The sequence below is a fragment of the Rhododendron vialii genome, chromosome 4a (assembly GCF_030253575.1).
Source record: "Rhododendron vialii isolate Sample 1 chromosome 4a, ASM3025357v1".
NCBI classification, from domain to species: Eukaryota; Viridiplantae; Streptophyta; class Magnoliopsida; order Ericales; family Ericaceae; genus Rhododendron; species Rhododendron vialii.
The window spans coordinates 37641638-37661697 of NC_080560.1; the positions used below are offsets into that span (position 1 = coordinate 37641638).

Below are 20060 nucleotides of genomic sequence, written 5' to 3' on the forward strand. Positions count from 1 at the left end.
TTGTATTCCATTCTTTATCGAGTTGTAATTTCTTTTTATCTTTTTTAAGCTAGCGAGTCTGTATAAGATTAGAGTGGAAGGAATCTTGTTATGTAATTGAGAGTGAGCGTATTAGGCGGATAAAATAGGAAAGATTTGTTTATGCAAGGGAAGAAACCGCTCCAAATGGAAAGATAGAGCAAGGCCGATCATTGGCTAGGTGGCTGACAAAATCACGAGATTATCTTTCCAATTGATCGTGCAATTTAGCTTTCCAATTTTCGTTATAAAAAAGATTGCAGGACTTCTTACAATTGCTCGCCAGAAAAGTGGTCAATATATTGAGAGAAAGGAAAACAGGAGGGTTGCTCTTTTTGACATCATACAGCCGTATGAAATAATCGAAGGTAAAATAACCATTGTTGAGACGCCACTTTTGAGGGACAGAAATTGGAAGCAGTTTGGTACTTTGAGTCTTGGAGTACAATGAGATCAATCTTCGATCATCGATATACTATGACAACTTCAAGAAGTTTACACATCTTTGATTCAACTATTTGAATCATCTTCCGGTGGATTTCTGGAAGTATTTCGGAAGGCTTGTGGATTCAAGGCAGCAGCGGTCAAGCACTGGGTGTGGTGAACGTGGATTCGGCAAGTAGGTCTTAGGCTCGATTGTGAGGATTCAAATCGTAGGTAAGATTACTTGTAACTGCACAATGTTTATAGTGCTTGGTTCCTTCCCGTGGTTTTTTCCCTTTTAGGGTTTTCCACGTATATCCTGGCGTTCTTTATTTGTTTGCTTTCCATCGGTGAGATTGATTTAATTTTCAGTTGGTGGGTTAATTAATTAAAGAGATAAATCATAGCAAATCTATATACCTAGGTGATCTAGGATTTTTCAATTGGTATCAGAGCAGGTCGCTTGTAATATTAGGTTTATTCCTAGAGCGGATCCTTATTTTTTTTAATTTGCTATTATGGATTCACCAAGAAAAAAATTCATTATGAAACCTCCGATTTTTGACAGCTCCAAATATGTAGCATGTGCTACAACTATGTTTCCAGGTGGTAATAGTATTCTATCTGACAGTGAGAGTACCAATAATATTTTTTGTGAAGTTGAGACTAACCGAACTAGCGATGGAGAAGATAACTATGATACGGAAGCTATGGCTTTGGTTATGAAAAGTTTTAAACGTTTTTTTAAAACCTGATTTAGGGTTAGCCACAAAGCTAAAACAATGTGAGAAAGAGAAAATTGATGCGTTGCATGAACTTGATGTGCTTAAGCGAAAACATATGAATGTTGAAAATGATATGGATAGCCTTATTAAGACTAACAAGCTTCTTGAATCAAAGGTAGCAAATTTGCAAGTTGAACTTGACAAAGCCAATGCTACTTTTAAGAAATTAAATGCAGGTTCACAAGTTTTAGATCAAATTTTGTTATATCAAAAGGTGGCATCGGATAGAAGTGGACTTGGATATGAAGTAAAAGTATTTTCAAAGTCAAAGGCGGAAGGTAAGATTGTAAAGCCCACTGAAAAACAAATTGTCTCGCCAAGAGATATAGCCAAAACAACCATCAAGAAAATTGGTGATACCAATGTGTTCAAAAAACCCACTCCCACCGATGCGAGGATTCAAAGAGGCGTTAGTGGTAAATCCACCACCAAGCATGGTGAGGTAAGCTCTTTTAAATTTAAGCCTACTTGTCATAATTGTGGAGTGATTGGACATATAAGACCACATTGCAAGAAATTATTACATGCTTCTTGTATTTCAAATGCACCTGGAAAAATGAATTTGCGAAAACATGCCCAATTTGTTCCCACATGTCATTTTTGTGGGATGAAAGGTCACATTCGGCCAAATTGCTTTAAACTCCATGGGTACCCTATTGCTCTTCTCAAATATCGTCGTATTAATAACAATGAGCGTAGGCACAATTATTTTGATTATGATTGTGATAGAACCCAAAAACCTAGGTGTAGGGTAATTCCTCATGGAAAGAATACGAATGTTATGTTTAAACATGTGCCTAAAATTGTAGAGAAATTTGAGAAGGTCAAGACAAGACCTATTTGGGTAAGAAAATTGGATTTGAGAACTCGTATGGATTTGCCTTCCAATCCTTTAGATGACTATGGATCTTCTAAAAAGGTTGACCTTACTGTTTAGGCTTACTGTTATTTTCATAGTCCAGGTTGATTTACATTACTTATCTTTTACCTAGAGCTATGATGTGTTTTGATTATTTTTTTTTGTGCTTAGTTTCTTAACCTTCTTAGTTTATAAAAATAAATTAAAAATTTGTTTGTTTTGTTTCCAAAAAAAAAAGGGGGGGAGGTGTGTTTTTTTTTGGGTTAGCTGGAAGCTTAATTTGAGCTTTTATTTTGTGGATGGCATAATTGAGTTTCATGTTTATTCATAAATATGCCCATTATTGCAAGCTTTTGTGATCTATCTTTGATTTTATTTCATGATAAACTGTTGGGATGCTATTTTGTCATGATAGTCATTCATCGTGCTTCTCACATACATGAAAGTTTGTTAAATGGTTCCTTGAGTCTGGGTTGTGAATCTCATGAAAGTATTAGAATATCTTGTTTCTTGTCCTTGAGAGATTGACCTAAGACTAGAATTCCTCTTGTGATGTTGGACTCCATCCATATTTCGCATCCTGTTTACATCCCTTGATGATAAGTTATGATATTTGACTTGAGGAAAGGGCTACCTTTGAGAGGCGCGTGTATGCTTCCGACATGGTTATGTTCAATAGTAGCTTAATCGTGCCACACTTGGAGATGGCTACCGCTCTCAGTTGTGTGAAAGCCGCCAATGATAGTGCAAGAGTTAGCAAAGGCCATATTAAAAAAAAAAAAAAATCATCATGAGACTATTGGCATTATGTTATAAGGGGTCCTTGTTGAGGGGGAGAATCCGCCATTCACTTATTCAACAAAAAATCTAGCAGGACCTAGTATGGTTTGACTTCTTGATTGGACAATTGCTTGATCTGTTGATTTTCATGAGATTCTCGAGTCATTCTTGAGTTGAGCCATTTCACTCCTAATGTTGCTCATACTCACTTTTGCTCGTTGGTCTCTATCTATGTCAAATAGCATCCCCATATGTTGTCTATGAGGCTTTATCATTGATTGACATCAATTTTTGTGAGCATGGTCCTATTTATTAATTTACATGACATGATATTGTCTATCTATGAGTTTTGTGGTTCAGATTGTTCGTTTCTAGCTTGCTTCTTGGTGGATGGAGTTTTTCTTTGGAGAATCTATTTTTGTTGCTGCAAGATGTTTTTACATAGGCCTTAAAAATTTCGCTCGAGCCAACTTATTGTACTGCTAGAGCCACACTTGCGCCATTACCCTATTTTTAGTTGGCATTTGGGTTATTCATTCTCTCTCTATATATTTTTTGAGTTGGCATTTGATTTCTTCTTCTACTTTTGTCCTTCCGTGACAAAAAGGGGGAGAATTTTGTTGACGATAACAAATTGTGTGTTTCAAGATGTTTGAAGCTTTACAGATCGTGCTCACAATCTGTTAGGGGATAGGTTATCGTTGTTAGGTGTGTTTTGTCATGGAAGTGCCAAAGGAGGAGATTGTAAGGTCCATATTCTGTGGTCTCTCTTATTTGGCAATTCAATTGACAAAACACATTTTCTTTTGTATTCCATTCTTTATCGAGTTGTAATTTCTTTTTATCTTTTTTAAGCTAACGAGTCTGTATAAGATTAGAGTGGAAGGAATCTTGTTATGTAATTGAGAGTGAGCGTATTAGGCGGATAAAATAGGAAAGATTTGTTTATGCAAGGGAAGAAACCGCTCCAAATGGAAAGATAGAGCAAGGCCGATCATTGGCTAGGTGGCTGACAAAATCACGAGATTATCTTTCCAATTGATCGTGCAATTTAGCTTTCCAATTTTCGTTATAAAAAAGATTGCAGGACTTCTTACAATTGCTCGCCAGAAAAGTGGTCAAAATATTGAGAGAAAGGAAAACAGGAGGGTTGCTCTTTTTGACATCATACAGCCGTATGAAATAATCGAAGGTAAAATAACCATTGTTGAGACGCCACTTTTGAGGGACAGAAATTGGAAGCGGTTTGGTACTTTGAGTCTTGGAGTACAATGAGATCGATCTTCGATCATCGATATACTATGACAACTTCAAGAAGTTTACACATCTTTGATTCAACTATTTGAATCATCTTCCGGTGGATTTCTGGAAGTATTTCGGAAGGCTTGTGGATTCAAGGCAGCAGCGGTCAAGCACTGGGTGTGGTGAACGTGGATTCGGCAAGTAGGTCTTAGGCTCGATTGTGAGGATTCAAATCGTAGGTAAGATTACTTGTAACTGCACAATGTTTATAGTGCTTGGTTCCTTCCCATGGTTTTTTCCCTTTTAGGGTTTTCCACGTATATCCTGGCATTCTTTATTTGTTTGCTTTCCATCGGTGAGATTGATTTAATTTTCAGTTGGTGGGTTAATTAATTAAAGAGATAAATCATAGCAAATCTATATACCTAGGTGATCTAGGATTTTTCAAAAAGAACTCCTACATACGACACAATATAGTATAAATATAGATTTTAAACCGAGCTTGAACATGTTTAACATCATTAAGGTTTCAGAACAATCATTAATCCAAATTTCCTATCCAATTTTCTCGATCACATACTCTGTATGTGGAATAAAGAGGTGAAAGCAACCAGATTTTCTTTCTTCGCCAGACAATTCTTATCCAGAAGAACTTGAACTGGACATGGCATGGCTTGGCAACAGATTATTTTCTTTCACTCAATTTGAAGCCCCACAACTAAATACTTAGGTCTCGTTTGGTTAAATAAGCTAACTGACTTATTTTTTGTCTTTATTCAAAAAAAATTTGTATTATTTAGTTTTTTGTTAATTTTTTGGGATTATTGTATCATCATGACGAGAGGTATCTAAAAAGTAAAAAATTACGGTCAAAACCTAATTTTTTTAAATAAAGACAAAAATAAGCCAATAAGTCAATTTTTTCGTCCTTTTCAAAAAAATTGGATTTGGATCATAATTTTTTACATTTTAGATTCCTTTTGTCATGACGATGCAATAATCCAAAAAAAAAATAATGAAAAACTAACAAATACGAAAAAAATTTAAATAAGGACAAAAAAAATCAGCCAGTTGATTTATTTAGCAGAACGGGGTCTTAATTGATAGATGTTGCCATGCCTTACATCACCTGTAACACATTTGATTGAGTCACGGCCAATCTGTTTCTCTAATTCATATCAATTTCTTTACGCCTCGCAGGAAAAATATGATCATGTCCGCCCAGCCAATCACCTCTTGCCAACCCAACATAGAAGTGTTGAATAGATCGTAGTTTGTTCACACTTTATAGCCATTATTTTTAGATACATTACCAACAGAATCTCATTAAAATTAATGGGTCTCAAAGGGGTTGTCGCAGTAGTTAATCAACTTGGCTCAGCGGGGCTTATCTCCTCAAGGTCAAAGAATTGTCATTGGGGCCACCTCACCTCCCGCAAACGCATGATAAGAGCTGTGGGGGAGATTGGAGAGATTAATCCAATTCATATATGTAGATATTCTTTCTTACAAAAAAAAATTAAAAAAATGTAAAGGGAAAATAGCTTATCGACGAAATACCCTCATCTAATTTTATACTTTCTTCCAACTGCTTATGCGTTATGTAGAATCCAATTATGAAGCCCAAACAAACACCTTATTTGATTACTTCCGAATGAATTTTTCTATCCATTTGGACATCTATTAATTAACTTTTTTTGCACTTATGACCTTTGAAAGTTAAATTTTTGTTGTTGTTGGAATTGTTATGGCCTCTCCGTTTATGCAACTCTGATTCTGTCCATATGTGAAAGAGACCACATTTTCTTTCTTTGCCAGACATTTGTTCTCAAGAACTTGCTGGAAATGGCAAAGCCTTAATTTGCTTTCACTTAATTTGATGCCCCACAACTAAATAATTGACATTTCTTCTCAAGAACTTGCTGGAAATGATAAAGCCTTAATTTGATGCCCCACAACTAAATAATTGACATTTCTTCTCTACAACTTGCTGGAAAGGGTTAAGCTAATTTACTTTCACTAATTAATTTGATGCCCCCCAACTAAACAATTGACAAATGATGTCATGGTTACATTACCTAGAAAAGAACAAATTCAACTGTCGGAGAGAACATACTCCAACCAAGTTGTTAGGATCATAGGCCACGGTCTCTGTGTGTTGACAAATTCTACGATAAAACACAAATTTATTTGTATCCCTGGTTATCAAGTTGTAATTTGTTTATCATTTAATTTTAGAGTATCTAATTAGGAGGTGGGAGGAAATCAAATATTTGTAATTGAGACTTAGAGGTTGAGTTTTTAAGAAATTGAAGTGGAAGAAAATCAAGAATTTGACATACATCAACTTCGAAAGGGAGAGAACTAAAGGTTTCGTTATATGGCAACGTTGTATCAAGGAAGTGCTGGACAAGTTACGGGAGTTGCTCGAGCAATTGTTTATTTTCCAGCAACTTATAAATATGTGGCTTATTAGGGGGTCTCAGGGCTTGAATCTTGGAGTAGAAAGAAGATCGATGGATCATTGAGCGTTCAATACAACTTCAAGTGGTTTACAACATCAACTCTGTTGGGCCCGGAGTGCCCCCATAGATTTGGTTACACAATGCCACTCCCTGCGACCGCTCTAAAAACAGACTTGCAGGTGCGATGTCGGATGCCATAAAAGATTTAATTGAAACCCTTCCTACCACCAATTGGTTTTAGGAGAGATGGTGGATAAACGGTCCGACAAGTGGTATCAGAGCCAGGAAGTCATGGGTTCGAGTCGTGGGAGCGTCATCGTGAGGGAGGGATTGTTGGGCCCGGAGTGCCCCCATAGATTTGGTTACACAAGTGGTATCAAAGCCAGGAAGTCATGGGTTCGAGTCGTGGGAGCGTCATCGTGAGGGAGGGATTGTTGGGCCCGGAGTGCCCCCATAGATTTGGTTACACAATGCCACTCCCTGCGACCGCTCTAAAAACAGACTTGCGGGTGCGATGTCGAATGCCATAAAAGATTTAATTGAAACCCTTCCTACCACCAATTGGTTTTAGGAGAGATGGTGGATAAACAGTCCGACAAACTCAATTAATCTTTGAGCAAAGTCGTTCGGTGGATTCTATGAGGCAAATGGAAGGCTTGTGGATCCACCTTCGGTGGATTCTGGGAGACAAACGGAAGACTTGTGGATCCAAGGCAATGACGGTTGGTGAACTTGAATTCGGCAAGTAGGTCTTAGGCTCGATTGTGAGGATACAAATCATAGGATAAAATTACTTGTAACTACACAATGTTTATAAGATTTGATTCCTTCCCGTGGTTTTTTCCGTTTAGGATTTTCTACGTATATCTTTGTGTTCTACAAATTTCCCATTCCATTAATTTTTACAAACTTTTCTTTCCATTTTTTGCATGGAATTTTAACAAACTTGAGTGGTACAACAACTGTTTTTGAGTCACAGTTTCCCAAAAGAGCTTTTCTCTTTTTTCTCTATTGTTTCTAGTTGTAGAAACCAGTACTCTCCTTCTCTATTTTTTTGAATTTGGACTATCAGCACACTTAGTGCTACTGAAGAGTCTTCTCGTGTGAAGAAGGGTTTACATTTCATGCTTTCTATCTCTGTTTTTCAATAAAATTACGGAACGTCATAATTCCAGCTGAAAGACACGAAAGGGCTGATGCTGCAAAAGTCAATAATAATTCGCCTCTTGGACAACTTCTCCACAAAGAAGGCAATAAAAGATCTAGGTTACTTTCTTGCAGTAACCACACTAGACCACATCGGGGAAGGAAAGGTGAGACATCACACGGGGACGTACTGTTTCCAGTGCTTTTCAGCTGCGTCACTTTCAAGCCTCTAAGAGGAGAGATCTTAGAAGGAGTTGTTCACAAGATCTTGAAACATGGAGTTTTCTTGAGGAGTGGTCCCATCAAGAACATATACCTCTCTATCAGAAAATGTCTGATTATAAGTACGTGCCCAGGGAAAATCCCATCTTCATGAATGACAAGCTGTCCAAGATTGAGAAAGACGTGGTGGTGCGCTTCAGTGTGATTGGGACAAAGTATATAGAGGTCAAGAGGGAGTTTGATCAGGCGGTGGTTAGCTTGGAGGGTGACTTACTTGGGCCTGTTTCTTAGTTTATCTCCTGTTTCGACTAGCCTCTGTGTAGTTTTACTTGAAGAAGGCAGATGTAGATCGGAGTCTTATCTTTTGTTTTCTCATTGTAATGGTACTGAACTGGGTGTAAATTGGTTGTTTCAGTCTTCTCGTATTCATGTTCTTCTTGCGTAGTTGTTTTAGTAATCATTTTGTGGTGGTTAAGAAAATGCTTTATTAGCTAGTCTCAATTCTCAAAGTAGTTCATGAGGCATTCATTCTTTGTTTTCCTTTGCCTGTGTATTCAGTTGTCAAGCAATGATGGTAATATTGCTTCTATTTCTTGCTGTGAATTTGATTGAATGAGTTGAGGTTCAAGCAGCATCCTGTGTTATTAGCTTTGTTACTGCAGACATGGAGCTTAGTGAGGAATATGAAAAAGGCAAAATTTGACTCGTTCAATTTCTAATCTCTCAAAATTCAATGCTTTGTAACATTTTGAAAAAGAAAAATTCAGCTAAAATAACACTGATCGCCTCTACTTTCAATCGTTACTCTCATTTTTCTCTCTACTTATTACACTTATATCTAATCATTATTATCATTTCTCTCTCTCTCCCCAATAATTGTCCTAATTTCTCTTTACACTCATTACCCCAAAAATCAAACCAAAAAAATTCGAAAATCCATCCAAACGCATCACAAGTTACTTGAGATTAGCTTGATTAAATGTTATTTGAGTTCGGCTCGATGAGGTTAAACATATTTATAAACCTGTTTCAGATCATTTATCGGTCTTAATATGGAACTGGAAAGTTCACAAAGACGAAGCACCTGATGGTACTACAGCTTCAAGTAGAAACAATAGGGGAGCCTGAAAGGCACAAACTAGCTGGGTTTTTTTGCTTGGCAAAGGCGAAATTTTATAACACTCGAAAGGATACATCGAGAGGGAAGGCTGAGGAGCACACATGGTCAAACTCAGCCAGGGGAAGGGGAGACGCAAATCATCCAGCAGGAGTTTGAATGATTTACGCCAAGACAATTACAATTTTAAAGAATGAATACCATTCAATTCGCGGACGCTATGATCCTTTTCTGCAATGATGATTTGGAAGAGATGTGTAATATCAACAGGATTTTAAGGAATTTTCAGTTAATGTCGGGTTTGAAGGTAAATTTTTCAAAGAGCTCTCTGTGTGGTGTAAATGTGAATCTTAGTAAAGTGCTTGCCCTTGCTCAAGTGTTGGGGTGCAAAGTTGAAGTCCTGCCAATCAAATATCTTGGTTTGCCTTTGGGAGCAAATCTAAGGAATGTGAAGACTTGGGAACCTGTGATTGATAGAACCCAAAAGAAACTGAGCTTATGGAGAAGTAGATCTATGTCGTCTGGAGGAAGACTCAATCAGATTAATTCCAACATGTCCAAACTTACCTATTTATTTTATGTCTATTTTCAAAATGCCTGTGGTTGTGGCAAAAAAATTGGAAAAATTGCAGCGTCAATTGTTTTGGGGTTGTAGGTGGACAAATTCAAGTAGTGCTTTGATCAGCACTAGATTGTAACGGCTTCTCGTGCCTCTTGCCGGAACCCTAATTCGTCGTCAGAATCCTTGACCTGCAAAACAGACAAGGAGTGAGCGCACATTTGCCTCTCATGGCAAAGGCCCTCCGATGCCTTTGTTAGTACCTCGTACTGATTGTAAACCCTAAATATCAATAGGAAGTCACGTATGAATGTAATGTATTGCGTACCTTTCACCTCTAGGTTTACCTTATATTTATAGATTCATGGATGCTTACTGCCCAAGAATCCATATTGCCCTAAGTTTCCTACCTCGTATAGGAAACCAGGGTATCCTGGATTCTCGTTCCCTTATCAAATCATTACCTTAATCCTTGTAGGACTCTTTTCCATAATGAGCCGAACATCCCATTCCCATTGGGTATCTTTTACAGATCCTACATTCTCGGGTTCTCATTCTTTAATGGAATACCACTGTTTTTGGACTCTTCCAGAGTGTTCCCTCTACTTCAACATCTGATAGGACTTCTCTCCTTGTTCGGCCATCTCATGGCCGAACAGACGGCCTGGACCAGTCACTTCACATGTAACTGGTCTTTTATCAATTATTTGGACCATTTCCTTCTTAGGAGCTCTCCTCCTGTTTGACTTTCTCATTGCCGAACAATTTACTTGAACAGTGGCTTCACATGTCATTTTCCTTTTATTTGGTCCAATAACTTCTCATGTTTTACTGAACCAAGACTCGCACAACTTCTCTGGACCAATGACTTCTCTTGTCACTAGTCCAGAGCGCGATGACTTTTCCTTCATAGCGTGTTCGGGCCCTTAATGGACCTGTTCGGGAGTACCTCCCTACAATTGCTCCCCAGCTTTACTCGTTATGTTTTACTCAGATGACGAGTAAAGCTCTTTTACCGAGCAAATTTATTCTGTTCCTGCACCTTATTTCATATTTTGGTGCAATTTTCATCATTTTGCAAAGGCAAAAATATCTCTTCGTCTGGCCGGGACAGGCTTTTAGTCATAATCTTTACAAGTGCCGATCATTGTATTGCTTTCATTAAATGCAGATAGAAGTGTTTTGAAGAACGGAACACTCAAACGGCGTCTGGGGTGACGTTTCACACACGCCACCCCACTTTTTAGGGTAGTTTTGGGTTTTCGTCCCACTTTCAAAACCCCATTCTCTCTCTTAGACTCCCTCTGCATAAAAGAAGGTTCAAGCTTTTACCTGCCATTGAAGCTCTGTTCACCATCTCAAGGCCTCCTCCTTTCTGCTTTAGGGATTCCATCTACCAATTCGTAAGTCACCATTCTTCTTTTGCTCCATTTCTCTCGTGGATTGCTTACAATCATTTTAGGGTTTCACCGTCCCCCTTTCTCTATATTTCAAAGAACCAAAGAAAAACTTTTCTGGTTATGGGGAGATTTCAGAGGCATTGTAATACTCCTCAGACCATGTCAAGTTTCAGATCTCGTTATGAGATTCCTGACAACGTAGCTACTATTTTGGCTCCTGAGGATGCCATTCGTGAAAGTTTTGATTTTGACACCCTTCACATTCCAGTAGTAGCCGTCGTTGAGGGCGGGATTAGGTTTCCCTTAGCTCCCCTGCTTCGTCAGGTCCTAGCATACTATAGGCTTTCCCCAATGCAGGTTTCAGCCAATTTCTTTCGAGTGGTTATGGGTATAAGTGCTCTAAATCAGATGTTAGGGACCTCTTTAGGTTTGTACGACATTCACCATTTATACAGTATCTCCAGAACCGGGGATGCCCTCACATATTATTTAAAAAGTAGGGATTCTAGAAAGAAACTTGTCCTTGAACTCCCTGACTCTGCTCGAGGGGATGACGACGACTTTCTGATTGTTACGGGCAACTTCGAACCCAGAGATGTGGACGGCCAAGTGATTGGTTTTCACACTCCTCACGTATTCGGGAGCCCACGTTAGTGCTCTCCTCCTAATTCATATGTTCATTCTTTTCAAAAGAAAAGCTTTCTCATGCTTCTAATTATTTGTGCTTTGTGTTATGTTTCAGCTTCAAACATCAATCGAGGCCATAATATCATAACCCCTCAAGTTCGCGTAGCAGATATCAGACGTGCACTTGCTTTCAACGGTGAAGGGACATACCTCTCAGGCCGAGCAAGAGCAGCTCAGGTATTGCTTAGTTACAAAGCTTCATACGGCGGTTTCATTGATCGGCGTACCCGTGCAGCTGACAACCCTGTTATACCTGGTCCTTCAAGACCGTTCCCCGAGCAAAGAGAGAGACGCTCTCAAACACCTCCAGTTCCTGACGAGCCAATTCCTCTCGCTGAAGAGGCTTCCAGTTCTACATCCAACTCCTCATCTAGTGGTTACACTCTTTCACCTTCAGAATCTCTAGAGATGAACCGACCAATTGACCTAGGGAGCTTTCTTACCATTCCTGGTCAGGGTCGTAACGTTGCTGGGGGCCAGGGTGGTCCTCAAGGTCATGGGCGCCGTGCCCAGATTCAAACTGATGCTCCCCCAGGATTTTCCCCAGAAGAAATGAAGGCCCTCCACCGAGAGAAACGTCAACGAGTGGAGGAATCTCAGGAAAGACCGCCACAAGTCTCTTCATCTCCAGCTCTTACATGGGCCCCTTCTTTCACTCATGGGAACCGAGTTATTACTGCTCGGGACAGTGTTGAGTCTGAAGGCACTGCTCTTGCTTTGTCCCAAGCTTTTCTGCTGCCTGGAGACATGCAGAAAGAAGTGGCAAGCTCTCCTGACAATCTTCTAAGCTCATTCATGTCCCATAAAGCCAAGGTAAAAGTTCCCTTTGTAAACCATATCTTTTGGTATCTGTGTTTATCTGTTTGAATGTTTCAGGTGATGCAAAAGATGGTGGCTATGGCTCAGAAGCTCAGCCAGTCCGAGCCCCAACGTGCCAAGCTTGTCAGTGAGAACACCAAATTGCAACGTACTATTATAAGGCTTGAGAGGGAGAGGAACCAAGCCCTGGGGGTAGGTGATGGGCTAAAGGGACAGCTGAAGGGGGCTGAAGACTGTCTGAACCAATCTTTGAAAGAGCTTGAGGCAAGTCAAAATGAAGCCAAAGCTGCATTTGAGCGACGATATAATGATGGAATTAAAGTAGCTACGGAAAGCTACACGAACCAGATGCCTGGGATACAAGATCAAATTTGGGTGGCCTCTTGGACAGCTTGCCTTGCAAAAGCTGAGATATCTGAGTTGAACAGTTGAACAGTTGTTGTTGTGCATATTCTCGTATGCGTTTCAACATGTAATTCATGCTTGGTTGCATGCCTAAGTTTATTCGTACTTGAAGCAATCAATGTTTGCAATCAATGTTTGCATATCTCGTATGTTTTGGATATATGCTTAAGTTTATTCGTACTTTAAGCAAGCTACATTCCTCGTGTTGCATATCTCGTATGTTTTGGATATATGCTTAAGTTTATTCGTACTTTAAGCAAGCTACATTCCTCGTATTGCATATCTCGTATGTTTTAGACATATGCTTAAGTTTATTCGTACTTTAAGCAATACGTTGGGATCATTCTCTGCTCCCCAATATGAAGGATGGTTGAAAAAGAAATGGCAGGCTTCATATTCGCGTAACCCTTAAAATAAAAACTTTAAAGAATATGCCTTTATTCAGAAGTGGAGTTTGAAAAATTCAAAACTCAAGGGGGCGTTACTCGTACCCCTTGCAACTAATAAAACACAAGAGAGTTTTATTCGTAACTCTCACACAATCACGATGTGAATAAAAATGTATTTAAACATAATCAAATAAAGAACTTTCTCAAATTGTGGACATTCCAAGGTCTTGGCACCGGGTTCCCGTCCAGGTCTGCCAATCGATAAGCCCCAATGCCCACGATCTCAGTAACTCGATACGGGCCTTCCCAATTGGCTCCTAACTTTCCCTCATTGGCCACTTTAGTGTTGCCGAGCACCTTTCGTAGCACAAGGTCCCCAACACCAAACTCTTGTGGATGTACATGTTTATTGTAGCTTTTGATTAGCTGCTCTTGGTATGAGGCCAAGTGCACCAGGGCCCGCTCTCGTCGTTCCTCGGCAAGGTCTAATTCAATCTCCAAGGCTCTATTATTTCCTCCACTTTCAACCAAAGTGGTCCTGTTGGTCGGCAGACCTATTTCCAATGGAATAACGGCCTCTGTTCCATATGCTAATGAGTAGGGGGTCTCTCCCGTAGACCTCCTAGGCGTTGTTCGGTATGTCCATAGAACCAATGGTAATTCATCAGGCCACTTCCCTTTTGCTTTATCCAACCTTTTCTTGATTCCATCAAGAATTGTTTTGTTGGAAGCCTCTGCCTGTCCATTACTTTGGGGGTAGGCTGGAGTCGAGTAATAATTCCTTATTCCATATTGAGCACAGAATGCTATGAATTTCTTCTGAAATTGTGATCCATTGTCTGTAATCAATGAGTATGGGACCCCAAAACGAGTAATGATGCTCTTCCACACGAACCTTTCTATCATAGGTTCAGTGATCTTGGCCAATGGTTCTGCTTCAATCCACTTAGTGAAATAGTCTGTTGCAACTAGCAGGAATTTTTGATTCCCAGTTGCTTATTGTAGTGGACCCACGATGTCCATTCCCTATTGAGCAAACGACCAGGGACTTGTCAAAGGCACCAGATCCTCGGCTAGTGTTCGAATCATTGGTGAAAACTTCTGACACTTTTCACAAATTTTTACGTATACCTTAGCATTTTCTTGCATGTATGGCCACCAATAACCTTGGGTGATTGCTCGATGGGCTATGGACCTGCCCCCAGCATGGCTTCCAAATGTTCCTTCGTGAATTTCATGGAGGAACTTCTGCACCAATTCAGGATGTACGCAAAGCAAATAGGGTCCTATAAAAGACTTCCTATACAATTTTCCCTCTGGGGATAACCAGAACCGAGCAGATTTGGTCCTTATTTTATGAGCCTCTTTTTTGTCTGATGGGAGTGTTTCATCTCGCAAAAACTCCACAATTGGGTCCATCCAACTTGGTCCCTGATTCACGTCCAAGACCATCTCCATGCTTCTCCCAATGCTTGGCTCAGACAGATACTCTACGGCTATCTTTCTTTTAAACTCAGTTGGTACAGCTGCGGCTAACCATGTTAATAAATCTGCATGAGCATTCTTTCCAGAACTTATCTGTTCAATATACACCCTTTCGAAAGTATCAAGCAGATCTCTGGTTGCCTGTACATAGGCCGCCATCTTCTCACTCCGAGTTTCATATTGCCCGGACAGTTGATGGACTACAAGTTGTGAATCACAATATACCCTAACACGTTCTGCTTTTAGGGTTTTTGCACTTCTCAAGCCAGCTAAAAGTGCCTCGTACTCTGCCACGTTATTTGACGCATTGAACCCTAGCCGAACAGATAGTTCCAACATTGACCCTTCAGGGGGTAAAAGCACAACCCCGATTCCTGATCCAGTGTTGCACGCTGACCCATCAACGAACAGCTTCCATTCCAGGGGATCTTGTTCGGCTGATGCCTGTTTCTTCGTTACAGGTGTTTGTGCTTCCTGCTCTTTTCTCGTAGGAGGTATAGGTGCTACTGTGGGTGAGAATTCAGCCACAAAATCAGCCAACACTTGGCCTTTGATTGCTGTGTGCGGCTGATAATCGATGTCATATTGGCTCAACTCAACAGACCAAGTTGAGATCCTTCCCGAGAAGTCTGCTTTTCGTAGCAGTGATTTTAATGGAAACTCTGTGTAAACCACAACTTTATGGCTCTGGAAATAATGTGGCAATTTTCTGGTTGCTGTCCTTAATGCCAGAACTAACTTCTCGAGGGGCAAATATTTTGTTTCTGCATCTAACAACGTTTTGCTCACATAATAGACTGGGATTTGCTCGGATCCCTTATTTCTCAAGAGGACTGCACTCACAGCATGCTCAAAAACGGCTAAGTACAAAACTAGGGACTCACCTGGCTCCGGAGTCGAAAGAAGGGGAGAAGAAGCCAAATATCCCTTCAGATCCTGGAAGGCTTGTTCGCACTCTGCTCCCCATTTGAATTCTTCCCTTTGCTTTAACAACTGAAAGAAGGGTCTGCACTTATCACTTGGTCGGCTAATAAATCGATTAAGGGCCGCTGCCATCCCAGTCAACCGTTGGACGTCCTTCGTTGTTCGAAGAGTCTGCAGATTCTATAAGGCCTTTATCTGGTTGGGGTTCGCCTCAATTCCCCTTAAGGTTACAAGGTGGCCCAAAAACATTCCAAAACCGACTCCAAACGCACACTTTGAGGCGTTGAGTTTCAGTTTGTATTTCCTCAAGATTTCAAAAGCTTCTTTCAAATCTGCTATATGGCCTTGCCCAGTTTTACTTTTTACCACCATGTCGTCTATGTAAACCTCCATAGTTTTGCCGAGCAATTTTCTGAACATGATGGTTGCCAATCTCTGATATGTTGCCCCTGCATTCTTCAATCCAAAGGGCATGACATTGTAACAGTACAACCCTCGTGGTGTAATAAAAGAAGTCTTTTCTTGATCTGGGCCGAACATGGCAATTTGATGATATCCTCGATATGCATCGAGAAAACTCATTCGTTCGTATCCTGCAGTTGCATCAACTAGTTGGTCTATCCTTGGAAGAGGGAAACTGTCCTTTGGGCATGATTTGTTTAAATCTGTGAAGTCTACACAAACACGCCATTTTCCATTCTTTTTCTTGACAACAACAGTATTTGATAGCCATTCTGGATAGTAAACTTCCCTTATTGCCTTGGCTTCCAACAAATGGTCCACTTCTTCAATTACAGCGTCAACGTGCTGTATGGCTGTCCTTCTTTTCTTTTGAATGACCGGCTTATGCTGTGGATCTACATTCAAATGATGGCAAATAACGTCTGCACTCACTCCAGGCATTTCCTCTGGTGTCCATGCAAATACGTCGACGTAAGTTTTCAAGAAACTTATCAATTCAGTCTCTTCCCCTGTTGGCAGTGATTCCCCAATTAAAAAATACCTATCTGGATCAATCTCGTTGATCTGTGTTTTCTTCAAACCCTCAACTACCCTCTCGGTTGGGTCCTTACCGATATCATCAATGGTCGGCTGATCTGGAATTTCAACTGTATTGACATGGTGGGCGTTATGGATTTTTTTTATGATAGATACCAAACATTGTTGAGCTACCTTTTGGTTACCCTTGATTTGTTCAATCCCATTGGATCCTAGGAACTTTACCATTTGATGGAAAGTAGAAGAGACTGTCCTCATCTTGTGTAACCATGTTCTCCCTATAATCACGTTATAGGAGGACGGTACATCCACCACGAGGAAGTCGGTTCGTAGCACCACTGTCCCAGCCCGAACAGGCGAAGTTACCTTTCCTAACGGCCAAACTGCTCTTGCTCCAAATCCAACCAAAGGGGTTACTGATTGTACCAAGTCTTCTTGAGTTAGTCCCAATTTCTTGAATGCATCGTAATATAGCACTTCGGTGCAACTCCCTGAGTCCACCAGGATTCTTTCCATGTCGTATTCCCCAACTCGTAGGGTTATGACTAAAGCATCGTTGTGAGGTACCTGGACTTCTCCCAGATCTTCATCTGTAAAAACTATGCCCTCGTTGCATGCTTCTTCGCTACGCCCTCTTTTCTTTCCCAACTGCATCACATGTTGGTCATGTTTTATTTGTCTCTGAAGCAATCTCACCTCATTTCTCATATAAGGTTCGGCTAATCCATATATCATATGGATTACTCCCTTTGGATTCTGTTCGTAATCCAATTCCATTGCTTTTTCTTTATCCTTGGGATCTTCTTGGATAAATTCTTTGAGATAACCTCGTGAGACCAAATCATCAAGGTGCCGTTTAAACATCTCACAATCCTCAGTCATATGGCCCCAATCCTTATGGTAGTTGCAGTGCTGATTCGTAGCACGTTTTGCATCTTTATTCCCACCTAGATTTGGAGGCCATTTGAAATAAGGTCGATTCTTTATTCGATAAAGAATCCTGTAGATGGGCTCTTTCCAGACCGTGTTTATTGAGAAGAATGACTTGGGATCCGGAGCTTGTTTGTCCTTGTATGGCTCTTTCTTTGCCTGCCCATAATATTTCCTTTCACGATAAGTTTTGGGCTCTGGCTTGTCTGCTTTCTTTATAGGCCCCTTTACTTGCTCGGCGGCTAGCTTACCATCCTCCTGAAGAATGTCATCCTCGTTTCTGGCGTGCTGCTCAATTCACTCCATCAGTTTTGCCAGTGTCTGCACTGGACTCATGTTTAGGGACTGACGCAGTTCCCCCCGAATAGGCAAACCTATCTTGAACGTGGCTATCACGTATTCCTCGCTGCATCCTTCAATCTCGTTGAAGGTTTCCCAGTACTTTTTTGCATATGTCCTGATCGGCTCGTCCTCGCCTTGCTTCATAAAGGAAAGGCTCTCAAAAGTTTTTAGAGCTTTCCTGCTCGTCAAAAACCGTGCAGTGAATTCTTCGGCCAACTGCACCCATGTTCGGATGGAGCGTGAACCCAACCTATGAAACCAAGACAAAGCCACATTCCCTAAACTTGACGGGAACATCTTGCACATAATTGCATCATCTCCTTCATGCATAAACATGGCCTGTTGGTAATGCTGTATATGTGCCACGGGATCAGCATCTATCTCGTAGAGGATGAACGTTCCGTGTTTCACTCTGGTCGGCAACTTAACCTCCTGTAACGCACTTTCTTGCAAAAGTGGAGGATGCTCTATTCTTAAGTGCTTTCCGTGCTGCCTCTCGTGCAATCATGGTTTCATCCTCTGGTCCTTTCTTTTCATTGGGTCTAGTTCTTTCCCAATCGAAATCAGGTCTTTCGTACCTGTCCCTATGATGTTTCCTATTCCCTTCCTCCTTAGGGGTAGAACTTCGACCTCTGCTTCTCCTCTTTCTTGGAGAAACCCTCCTTCGCTCCGGTGTTCGGGTTTTGCTCCTCTCTTTTCGTGGATAAGCTTTATGTCTCCTTGGGGTTGGACTTCTGCTTCTAATTCTTCTTCCTCATGAAGGAGCTTTTCTGTATTGTATCATAGCATACCCACTACCTCTAGAATTTCTTCGAGACAGTCTAGAATCCTCCGGATGTTCCCTGATTCTCTCTAGTTCTCTGATCTCATGTTCTCGTTTTTTAATCAGACGAGCATACTCCTCAATTTCTTTCCTCTTTTTATCAAGAACGTCTTCGCTACGGTGCACACTCCTAGAGTGTGCGATCGATTCATCCCTTCGATGGGATTTATTTCGTCTTGTGGATCTCGAAGCCGTCTCTCCCTCTCTATTTTTGGAGTTATCGTGGACGGTAAGGGGGCGACCCTTACTCGTGGTCCTCCTGTGTCCACCCTCGGGCTTTCTCGGAGCCCCAGGTGGAGATTTATCCTTTCCTCCATCTAACACATTCTTTGGGTCGTGTGGTGTTGCTGGATCTACTTCCACCATGGTCGTATTTTTAAAGGGAACTCTTTCGTTTCCCATAAACGGCGCCAATTGTAGGTGGACAAATTCAAGTAGTGCTTTGATCAGCACTAGATTGTAACGACTTCTCGTGCCTCTAGCCGGAACCCTAATTCGTCGTCAGAATCCTTGACCTGCAAAACAGACAAGGAGTGAGCGCACCTTTGCCTCTCGTGGCAAAGGCCCTCTGATACCTTTGTTAGTATCTCGTACTGATTGTAAACCCTAAATATCAATAGGAAGTCACGTATGAATGTAATGTATTGCGTATTTTTCACCTCTAGGTTTACCTTATATTTATAGATTCATGGATGCTTACTGTCCAAGAATCCATATTGCCCTAGGTTTCCTACCTCGTATAGGAAACTAGGGTATCCTGGATTCTCGTTCCCTTATCAGTTCATTACCTTAATCCTTGTAGGACTCTTTTCCATAATGAGTCGAACATCCCATTCCCGTTGGGTATCTTTTACAGATCCTACATTCTCGGGTTCTCATTCTTTAATGGAATACCACTGTTTCTGGACTCTTCCAGAGTGTTCCATCTACTTCAACATCTGATAGGACTTCTCTCCTTGTTCGGCCATCTCATGGCCGAACAGACGGCCTGGACCAGTCACTTCACATGTAACTGGTCCTTTATCAATTATTTGGACCATTTCCTTCTTAGGAGCTCTCCTCCTGTTCGGCTTTCTCATTGCCGAACAATTTACTTGAACAGTGGCTTCACATGTCATTTTCCTTTTATTTGGTCCAATAACTTCTCATGTTTTACTGAACCAAGACTCGTACAACATCTCTGGACCAATGACTTCTCTTGTCACTAGTCCAGAGCGCGATGACTTTTCCTTTACAGCGTG

The 20060-nt window shown here is 40.8% G+C and overlaps 1 pseudogene; it reads left to right on the forward strand.

The window, feature by feature from the left end:
- Positions 1–912: 912 nt before the first annotated feature.
- On the forward strand, positions 913–8231 carry LOC131324196 (DNA-directed RNA polymerase V subunit 7-like; annotated as a pseudogene).
- Positions 8232–20060: the final 11829 nt, after the last annotated feature.